At 54.4% G+C, this 10329-nt stretch overlaps 1 pseudogene; it reads right to left on the bottom strand.

Moving 5' to 3' along the window:
* Positions 1-231: 231 nt before the first annotated feature.
* On the bottom strand, positions 232-9165 carry LOC101435419 (heterogeneous nuclear ribonucleoprotein K-like; annotated as a pseudogene).
* Between the last annotated feature and the right edge of the window lie 1164 nt (positions 9166-10329).

Raw genomic sequence — 10329 nt, 5'->3', positions numbered from 1 at the left:
ACACACCCTTCCCCACCCCAACCCTGTTTGTAGGGAACTAAAACATTACATCTGGTGAAGAGCAAAGATTTCACAACACCTCAAATGTAGAACACTTATGATGCAGAGGACGTTGGCTTTTTATACAGAAGTAGATGGAAAAAGATGCAGGACTCCTTCAGTTCTTCACTAGTTGTAGAAAAGCTTTCCAGAATATTGCTTCACACTATAAAAAAGAAAACATGTCTTGCATTAGAATCCTCCAACATCTGCCTTCTGCTTCACACTGTGCTACAGTGAATACTGTGCATTCTGTATCTAGTCCTGTGTTCCTGAAATGGTAATGGTCCATTCTTTGGATCCTCTTAAAAGCTCTTCAATATTTATTGAAGCTTCTGATGCATTGCGGGCAGCGGCGGGCCTCCAGGAGGGTCGGCACGGTTGGCCAGGTGGGCTCTCCAGACGGGGGCTGCCTCGCGGTCGAAGGAGAGGAGGGTGTTCAGCACGAAGCCATTGGGCCCTCGCTCTCTCCGCTCAGGCACAGGGGATGCGCGGTGCAAGCAAGAACACCATGGAGACAAGGTCTAGGCACAAGTCTACTTTATTGTTGAAGGGGACATTGTTTTATAGGGTCTAGGGATACGTAAAGGGACTTGATTGGTGCCGGCGGGTGCTGTTGCTTGCGTAGGCGGTTACTGGACAGTAAGCTGGCTAAGAGGTTAGGAGCAAGGGAGGGAAAGGGAAAGTGTGGGCTGTCTAGATAACGGCTAGGTGGAAGACGGAGAGGGGGAGAAGGAGGGGCAGCACTGGCTGCCAATACTGGGTGGGAAGGAGACGGGGACAATTGCTCCCTTTTGTTTAAAAGTATGTGCTTCGGGGGAGGTGAACTGGTGGCAGCAGGGGCAGTATGGGACGGGGTACTGGGGTAAGACGAGGGGAGGAGGGAGACCATGAGGACCGGCTGGCGGCGAGAAGCAGAGGGCCCTCCCAGCTGCTCTCAGCTGCAGAGGACACAGCGTCTGGCCAGGACGCATGTGCCTGCTGCTGGGGTCGGCGCACGCCAGCGCCTGGAGCACGCCGAGCTCTGCCAGCAAAACAGGGTCATGATGTTCCTGAACCCCTCGCCTGATTGGGGAAGAAGGAGGGAGATGAGTGAGGAAAGGGAGACAGGAGGTTACAGGCGTGCGGTTCGGTGTTTGCGGCGGGGGCGGGAGGAGCGTGGCGGATGGCTTGGTGGTGGCTCTTTAGTGGTGAGGCGTTGATAATGAACCTGCACAAAGGAGCTGAATACTGCGTTGGCTTGGTCTTTGGCGAGGTGGACTATTTTTTTGATGGCCCAGGGTCCTACAGTGAGGGCTAAGATGATGATGATGAGTGGGCCTAAAAATGGAAGGAGGTATGGGAGGAGGGTATGGAGAACACTGGAAAAATAGTTCGCATTTTCTCGCTCTTTGCAGCGCTTATCCAATCCCTCCTGGACCTTTCTCAGGTTGTCCTCGGCCAAGCCGGTGGAGTTGGCGTATACGCAGCACTCCTCTCCAAGGGTGGCACAGAGACCCCCTTCCTTAAGGAGGAGGAGGTCGAGGCCACGGCGGTTCTGGAGGACTACCTCAGAGAGAGAATTGAGAGAATTTTTTAGATGTTTTACAGCATTTTGAAGGTAGGTGATATCTTCGTCGATGGCCTGTCTGAGAGGGGAGAGGGCAGAGGACTGTGTGGTGAGGGCGGTGATCCCTGTGCCTGCCCCTGCAAGACCTAGAAGGGTAGCACTGTTAGGACTGCGGTGACAGGCTCTCTCCTTTGTAAGTGGAGGGAGGTTTGTCTGCTCAGCACGCGGCGGAAAAATTCGTGGTCAGAATGGTAAACGACTCGAGGAGCGAGAAGGATGAGCAGGCAAGTCTCATGGGTAGCGTTGAGGGTGGTGACATTGAGGCAGGGGGTTAGCCCGGTGGAGGTGCAAAGCCATTGGGAGGTGTTAAGGGGGATTAAGAACTTGGCAGAAGCGCTGGGAGAGGAGTAGTTAGAGCAAGCACTAAGGGAGGAGTGGGAACCTTGACGAGAATGAACACAGCGTCCTGTGGAGGAAACAGATTGAAAGGTTAGGGGGACGGAGGAAGTGTTCCAGTTGCACTCGGCTGGGTATACTGAAGTGGATTCGTTGAACATGAAGTTAACGGCGACAGGCTCATAGATAGGAAGGGAGGGGGAGAGGCAGAGCCAACAGTTCTTGGTGAGGTTGGGGTGAGAAGTATTTAGAGATAAGTAGGATGCATAGATTAACGCGAGAAGGGGACTGGAATACTTGGTAGGGGGGGCCATGGCTGGGGAGCGATGGACGAGTGGGGGGTGCCGCTGGAAGGGGGGGGAGGCGGGGTGATTGAGGACTTTATTGGGGCCAACGGCGAGGGGTGGGGATTCAGGCGTGGGCAGTAGTTTTCTGATGATGAGGAAGGCTTCCTCTTGCCAGCACTGGAGGGTCCAATTGGAGCGTTGATGGGCCGAGTTGACAACGGCCGGGGAGATGAAGGGAAGCATGACGATGAGAGCAATGGGAAGAACGGAACTACCTGCGTGGTGGCGAATCATCTGTGGAGACAAAAGAGAGAGAGAAAACTACAAAGGAAACAGCGATGGGAAGGAGGCAAGTTAGGTAGGCAACTCGTTAGGAGGATCATTGGTGTCAGCGTTAGCAGAAGCCTCGGTGGTGTGGGGCTTGATGAGACGTCCTGGGACCCAGATAGGCTGCGGCTCTGATTCAGGGAAAACGCAGGCGAATCCCCATCCTTGGGCTAAGAGAGGGGCAGGTCCATGCCATTGGGTGGTCTGCGGGTCACGCCAGAGGACAAGCGGTGCAGGGGTGGGCCAGAAGGTAGGCCCCCAGTGCATGTGGACCGGTGAAAAGCCTTGGGCATTGAAGGTCATCAGGTTGTGTCGGATCAGGGCCTCTGTGACGACGTCGCGAGGGGTGCGACGTGGCTGGTCGGCAGATGTCTTGAGAATGAGGGTCTTGAGAGACTGGTGAGCACGCTCTACTAGGCCTTGTCCCTGCGGATTGTAGGGAATGCCGAAGTGATGGGTGATGTCGTAGAGCTTGAGGAATTCGGCAAAGGAGGCGCTCCGGTAGGCAGGTCCGTTGTCTGTCTTGATGTCCCATGGAACGCCCATGAAAAGAATAGATTCTCTGAGCACTTGGATGGCGTGCTTGGCCGTTTCTCCGGTGAGCGCAGTTGCATAGCAGAGATGAGAGAAGGTGTCGATGGCTACGTGGAGGTATTTCCATTGGCCAAACTGGGGGACGTGAGTGACGTCCAGTTGCCATCTGGAATTGGGGTGGAGCCCACGAGGGTTAACTCCCTGCAGTTGGAGTGGCCCCAAGGGCAGCAATGGAGCGCACGTTCGGCATGACCACACAAGGTGTTTGCAGGTATGGATTGGGAGGTCTGGAAAGAGTTTGTGGAGGCCAGCTGCTGAGAAGTGAAATCTGGCATGCAGCAGCTTGGCCTGATTGATGAGGTCTCCGACTGCGACGGTGGTCTCGGCTGGAAGCAGGTGAGCGGCCTGATCAGCAAGGTGGTTGCCATGGGCCAGGGGCCTGGGAAGGCCAGAATGGCTGCGGATGTGAGCGATGAACCAAGGCTGTCGGCGGTTCTCTATGAGCTCCTGAAGGTCCAGGAGAGTGACGTTGATGCTTTCACTCGCTGAGTTGTTGGGCGGAAAAAACGCAGAAAAGGCGATGACTTGGCAGACTTGTAGGCAGTAGAGGCTGTCTGTAAAGATGTTCAGTGGACAGTGGGGATGGGTTTGGAGTGCTAAGATGACAGCACGCAGTTCGGCCACTTGCACAGAGGATTGATGGAGGCGCACATGTGAACGTGGCTGGTGCTCGCCGGGTGCGAAGACAACGGCGGCAAACTTAGTCTTGGAGGCGTCTGTGAAGATGATGGTGGTGTCTGGAAGAGGCTTGCTGGACAGAAAAGGGAAATGGCCGGGGGCGGCGATTTCTAGCAGGGGAAGGCCCTGTAGTAACCGATGCTGTGGAAAGTGGTTATTGAAGTCCCCTCGGTAGAGTTCCATGAGCGCCTGCATATCTGAAGACTCCCTCAGCAAGGTGGTAGTTTGTTGCACAGTCAGTGGCCACACGAGAGTGTTCGGCGGGTAGCCGTAGTGGTGGGTGGCCTGATCGACCAGGGCGGTAGTGAGCTGGACGAAGAAGGTGGTTTGCAGGCAGATCTTTCTGAGCTTGCTCTTTGCCATATGTACCCAGAGGAGGGGCCCATCCTGCCAGAGCAGGCCAGTGGGCGTGCCCCGTGTGGGGAGAACCAGTCCCAGCAATGTCTTATCGGGGTCGTAGCGCTGAAGTTGGCAGCGCTCGAGGGCCTGGTTGAGCTGTAGTAAAGCTCCCTTCGCCTCTTCAGTGAGGTGGATTCTTTTGTTGGTGACCGATGAGAGCGGACCACCGGAGCACAGGAGCCGGAACAGAGGCTGGAGCTGCTGGGTGGTGATAGGAAGCGCTGGGCGCAGCCAGTTGACTTGACCGCAAAGTTGCTGTAGCTCGTGGAGCGTGAGCACATCGGGGATCCTGATGCTGGGCGCTTGTGGTGCCACGGTGGAGGTGATGGAGAACCCCAAGAATTGATATGGTGGGCGGGTGGTCAGTTTTTGTGGATTGACCTTGAGGTTCAAGTCTTCCAGGTGGCTCAGTAGGCAGTCGAGCACGGTGCGCAATCCCGATTCGGAGGGATGCGCGACAAGCAGATCGTCCATATAGTGGATGATGTTGGCGTATTGCGTGAGCAGCTGGACGGCTTCCCGAACGTATAACTGACAGATGGCGGGGCTGTTCCGCATGCCTTGAGGTAACACGCACCACTGATATCACTGAGCTGGTTCCCAATGGTTGGTTTGAGGGACCGTAAAGGCAAACTTCGGCCAATCGGCCGGGTGGAGCGGTATAGAGAAGAAACAGTCTTTGATGTCCAGGACAGCAATGAACCAATGCCGAGGGACGGCTGTGGGATGGGGCAGGCCAGGCTGTGGCGACCCCATTGGTTTGATGTGCTTGTTGATCTCTCGCAAATCCTGTAGCAGGCGAGGTTTGCCACTTTTCTTTTGAATGAAGAATATTGGTGTATTGTAGGGGCTGGTGGAGGGCTCAATGTGCCCAGCTCGCAGCTGTTCGCTTACCAGTCCCTTGAGAATGTCCAACTTAGGGATTGAGAAAGGCCATTGTTCCACCCAGATGGGTTCCTCTGTATCCCACTGCAGAGGAACGGGTGCCGGAGGTTGAACGCGAACAATGGCCGAAGCTATTGGGGGGGCAGCTGTGGCGGCGATGCGGTGAGAACGGCCCCTGATTGATGCAGGATGTCAGGGCCCCAAAGCACTTGTGATATTTCCTTCAGGACGAGGGGGCGGAAGATTCCTTGGCGACCCTCTGCGTCTCTCCAGGCGATGTCTTGGGCGACCTGCTGGGAGGGTGCTTGACCGGTGGCTCCCACCACCAGGGGCCCATCGGTGAGGGGAAGGTGGCCGGCCTGTTCGAGCGGGATGCAGGAGATTTCTGCACCCGTATCCAGCAACCCGGTGAGCCAGCGGCCCGAAACTTGAATGGAGAGAAGAGGTTTGGTGGAGGGTGCAATGGGAATGGACCAGAGCACCTTCAGGGGCGGGGAGGCTGAGTCGCTGTGGCCTCTTTGTCGTGGGGCTGAGGCTTGCCCCCACGGCCGTTTAAAGGCTTGCGAGTGACGTTGGGGACGCGGCAGTCGCGGGCCCAATGGTACCCCTTTCCACATCGCGGGCACGGGGTAGAAGGCGGCTGAGGTGGATGGCTCTTCTCAGGCGGGCCTGGATGAGGTCGCGACTTGTTGGGGCACTCGCGGGAGTAGTGACCAACCCCGCCGCAGCGAAAACACTCGTTGGAGGCTGACACAGCGGCAAGGATGGCTTGGGCCATGGCGGAGGCCTGGACGTTGACGCCGGAGCAGGCTAGGACCCAATCGTGGAGGGGTTTGTCCCTCAGCGGTCTGATGATTGCCTTGCATGTTGGGTTCGCGCCTTCCTGCAGGAGGTCCTTGATGAAGGATGTTTGGGCCTGCGTGCCGACTACCTTGCGCTCAGCAGCGGCCTGGAGGCGCGCCATGAAATCGGTGAAGGGCTCCTCCGGCTTTTGAAAGAGCCGGGTAAGCGGCTCCGGGGCGGAGGCCGCGCAATTACGGAAAGCCCGAAGGGCGCACTCCCTCAGTTGGAGAAAGAAGCCTCGTGGGAGGCCCGTGTATCTCAGGGGCGCGGCATAACGCCCCAGTCCAAGGAACGCGTTGGGAGGGTAGGGGGTGCCATCGCGGGCGTTTTTGGCGATTTGCCTTTCGTTTTCGGCGGTGAAGTGTGCGCGCCAGTCAACGAACTGCCCCGGAGGGAAGGTGCCCCTAGCGAGAGAGATCCAATCGTATGGGAGGCAGCGAGCAACGGACATGCGCTTGAGCAGGTCCTGCGCGTGGGGGCTGGCGAGCCCATCTTCTCGGATGGCGGCACGGAGGGCCTGCATATCTTTGGGCGAGAATGGGACCCACACTTGGGGATTAGCTGCAGAGCGGTTGGGGTTTAGTGGGTAAAGATCAGCGAGCGGGGCGGTGGGAGGCTTCAGGAAGGACTCAGCGCGTGGGGAAGGATAGTCCCGGTGGGGGAGGGGCTGTGGCGGCGCATAAGATGGCGGCCGGTCACCCTCGTTATCTAGGTCATCGTCGGAAGATGGCGGACATGGCACTTCCGTTTCTGGGTTAGGCGGGTAGTGGTAAGATGGCGCCGAGACAGGAAGGGGAGGGTATAGAGATGGAGGCTCCTTCTGTGAAGAAGCAGGAAGGGGCGGGGAGTTGGGCTTCTTCCCCCTTTTCGAAGAAGAAGGAGGAAGTGCGTCATCTCGGGTGGACTTCACGCCATTTTGAGCCCACTTCCCCTTCTTCCGCGAAGAAGAAGGCGGAAGTTCGCCATCTTGGTCAGAGTCAGAATCCACCGCATGTGGGGGGTTGAGCTCGAGTGCGGCCTCCAACTGGGCTGAGAGCGACTCTGTGTCACTGTCCGCATGGGAATCATGTTCGGCACAGGCACAGCTTCTGCGGGAGTCGCAAGGGTAAGTCTCAGCCACAGGAGTGGGCATGCCCTGCAAGCAGGCGCGAATGGCCACAAGGGCAGGTAGAAGACCGGGAGGAAACATTTTCCCCTCATGTTCCATGGCGGAGGTGACCCAGTCAATTAGTTTAGCGTAAGTCTGGGGACTCCAGAGTGGGCAGGTAGTGAGCCAGGGATTGAACGGGAGGAGCAAGTCCCAGTAGCGCTGGAGCTGTCTGATGGAGACTTTGACTTGGTTAGTCTCCAAGAGGGCGGCCAGGGCCCGAACCTGCGGGACCTGCCGGGAGGAAAGCGAAGCACCCATGTCGGGTATTGGACTCCGAAGAGTCCCTACCTTGAGCAGAACGTGGGGGGGGGGCGTCAGAAGCGGGCCACCACGTTGGGCGCCAATTGAGGGCAGTGGCGGGCCTCCGGGAGGGTCGGCGCGGTTGGCCGGGCGGGCTCTCCGGACAGGGGCTGCCTCGCGGTCGAAGGAGAGGAGGGGGTTCGGCACAAAGCCGTTGGGCCCTCGCTCTCTCCACTCAGGCACGGGGGAAGCGTGGTGCAAGCAAGAACACCATGGAGACAAGGTCTAGGCACAAGTCTACTTTATTGTTGAAGGGGACATGGTTTTATAGGGTCTAGGGATACATAAAGGGACTTGATTGGTGCCGGCGGGTGCTGTTGCTTGCGTAGGTGGTTACTGGACAGTAAGCTGGCTAAGAGGTTAGGAGCAAGGGAGGGGAAGGGAAAGTGTGGGCTGTCTAGATAACGGCTAGGTGGAAGACGGAGAGGGGGAGAAGGAGGGGCAGCGCCGGCTGCCAATACTGGGCGGGAAGGAGACGGGGACAATGCATGATGGATTTCTTTAATCCTCTGATCACCATCCCAATAATAGATCTAGCCAAATCTTTGGGAATAGTTACTTGTGTAGTAATAGATCCACCAAGATCACCATGTAAGCCACGACCCCCTGCATAAGAATAATCATATCCGGAGCCACCCTGTGGTTCATAAGCCATCTGCCATTCTAATGGGCTCCATGTATCCATTTTAGAAACTCACATTTCATCAACACTGAAACCAACCATGCCATTGTAATTGCTACCATAACTGTCTCCAGTTCTTCCTCTTCTGCCATAAACCATAGATTTCTTCCTCTATGTGGTGGTGATAATGGAAGAGGAAGATACAGAGCTCTGCTGCTCCCTGGTCACCTTGTTAAGGAGGAGAAGGAGGTCCTCAATGAGGACTCACATCATCATAGTCTCTTCTAGGTGGAGGCATTGAACACCCACCCTGACCAGGAGGCATTCTGTCAAAACAATCTCCTCCCCACATGGGAAATCTCATGAGGCATCCATGGCAGTCATCAAACATAATATTAAAACCATCACAATCATAGGTTTCATCATAAAAATTGGGATCATAAGGCTGTGCACATCCTTGATGGGAGATTCAGACATAAGATCAAAGATAGTCTTTATTCACTCTACAACACTATCATTCCTCCAAGAATGACTCTGTTGGTGGAATGGGGGCAGGATTCCTGGAAAAGCTTGATTGTCTGAATGTTCTCTGGAAGTTCTCTGATTTTAGCACCTTTGACTCCAATAATTCCTCCTGCCAGGCCCTGATAAATGAACAGTCTGAACTAGCAGTCAAAACTGCTTCCTCTATAGTGTTGATAATTTAAGTATTCCACATCATTAGATTCCAATGGGAGCTGGGTCGTTGCAGTGGGTGATGGCAACTGCAGGCTCTCTTCCAAAGTAGGGATAACTTTTTTCAGAATTTCTCCAATTGTTTCAATATCAGCACTGATAATCAATATGCACTCAGGGCCACTGCTGTCTGGACTGAAACACTGGCATTGTAGTCTGTAAAGAGCCTTAATCTTGCCTCCTCTTCCAATCACTGCCCCAGCATTCTTGCTCTGAAGCAGAATGTATATTTCAACCATCTCATCAGTGTTTTTAGATCTTTTAAATGCTTGTTCCTCTTCCGTATCTTCTGCAGGGCATTACCAAATTCACCATTGGTTTCCATGTTGGGGAAGGTTTCCTCTGACTATTCAGTTTCCATATTCTTATCTTAAATGGACACACTTATCAGTTATTTTATATCCTTGCAAGGCAGAACTGAACCGTTCTGTGCAGGACAAACAACTGACACCCTGTGGCTGCTGTAGCCACACAAAGTGGCTGTTGCTTCACTGTGAGGCAGCCATCCCATTACTGCCACACTGCCTCAGCTTGTCACAGCTAAGATCCCTCATTTGTTTAGGAGGTACCAGGGATTGAAGCCAGGACTTCCTACATGGGAAGCAGGTGCTCTACCACTGAGCTACATCTGTTCCCCAATGAGAGTTTTTGTTGCTGTTTGTTTTTAGGAGGTACCAGGGATTGAAACTGGGGCATTGTACATGGGAAGCAGGACCTCAACCACTTGAGCTGTACCACACTATGCTCCATCATTTTTGAATGCCAGCTTTGGTGGATACCAAATTCTTGGCAGGAGTTGTTATTTTTTTAAAGATTTATTTATTTATTTATTTCTCTCCCCTCCCCCCCCACCCCAGTTGTCTGTTCTCTGTGTCAATTTGCGGCATCGTGTTTTTGCTTTGTCCACTTCTGTTGTCAGCGGCACAGGAATCTGTGTTTCTTTTTGTTGCGTCATCTTGTGTCAGCTCTCCGTGTGTGTGGTGCCATTCCTGGGCAGGCTGCACTTTCTTTCTAGCTCTCCTTATGGGGCACACTCCTTGCACGTGGGCCTCCCTTACATGGGGACACCACTGCGTGGCACGGCAATCCTTTTGCGCATCAGCATTGCGCATGGACCATGCTCCATACGGGTCAAGGAGGCCTGGGATTTGAACCGTGGACCTCCCATGTGGTAGATGGATGCCCTAACCACTGGGCCAAGTCCGCTTCCCAGAGTTTTTTCTTTTAGCATCTTAACTATACCTTCTTGCCTCCATGATTTCAGATGAGAAAGCAGCAGTTAAACTTATCTAGCTTCTGCTTTATGTGATAGATCTCTTTTCCCTTGCTGCTTTCAGAATTCTCTCTTTTTCTCGAGCATTTGACAATTTGTTAAGTGTGTGTCTCAGAGTAGGCCTGTTAGGATTTATACCCTTTAGAGTATGCTGAGCTTCCTGAACATGTATATCCCTGTCCCTCATAAGAGTTGGGAAGTTTTCAGCCATTATTTCCTCTAATGCTCCTGCCAACTTTCCCTTCTGTTTTC

This window comes from Dasypus novemcinctus, chromosome 9 (assembly GCF_030445035.2).
Source record: "Dasypus novemcinctus isolate mDasNov1 chromosome 9, mDasNov1.1.hap2, whole genome shotgun sequence".
NCBI lineage: Eukaryota > Metazoa > Chordata > Mammalia > Cingulata > Dasypodidae > Dasypus > Dasypus novemcinctus.
This window is presented reverse-complemented; position numbering and strand designations above follow the sequence as displayed.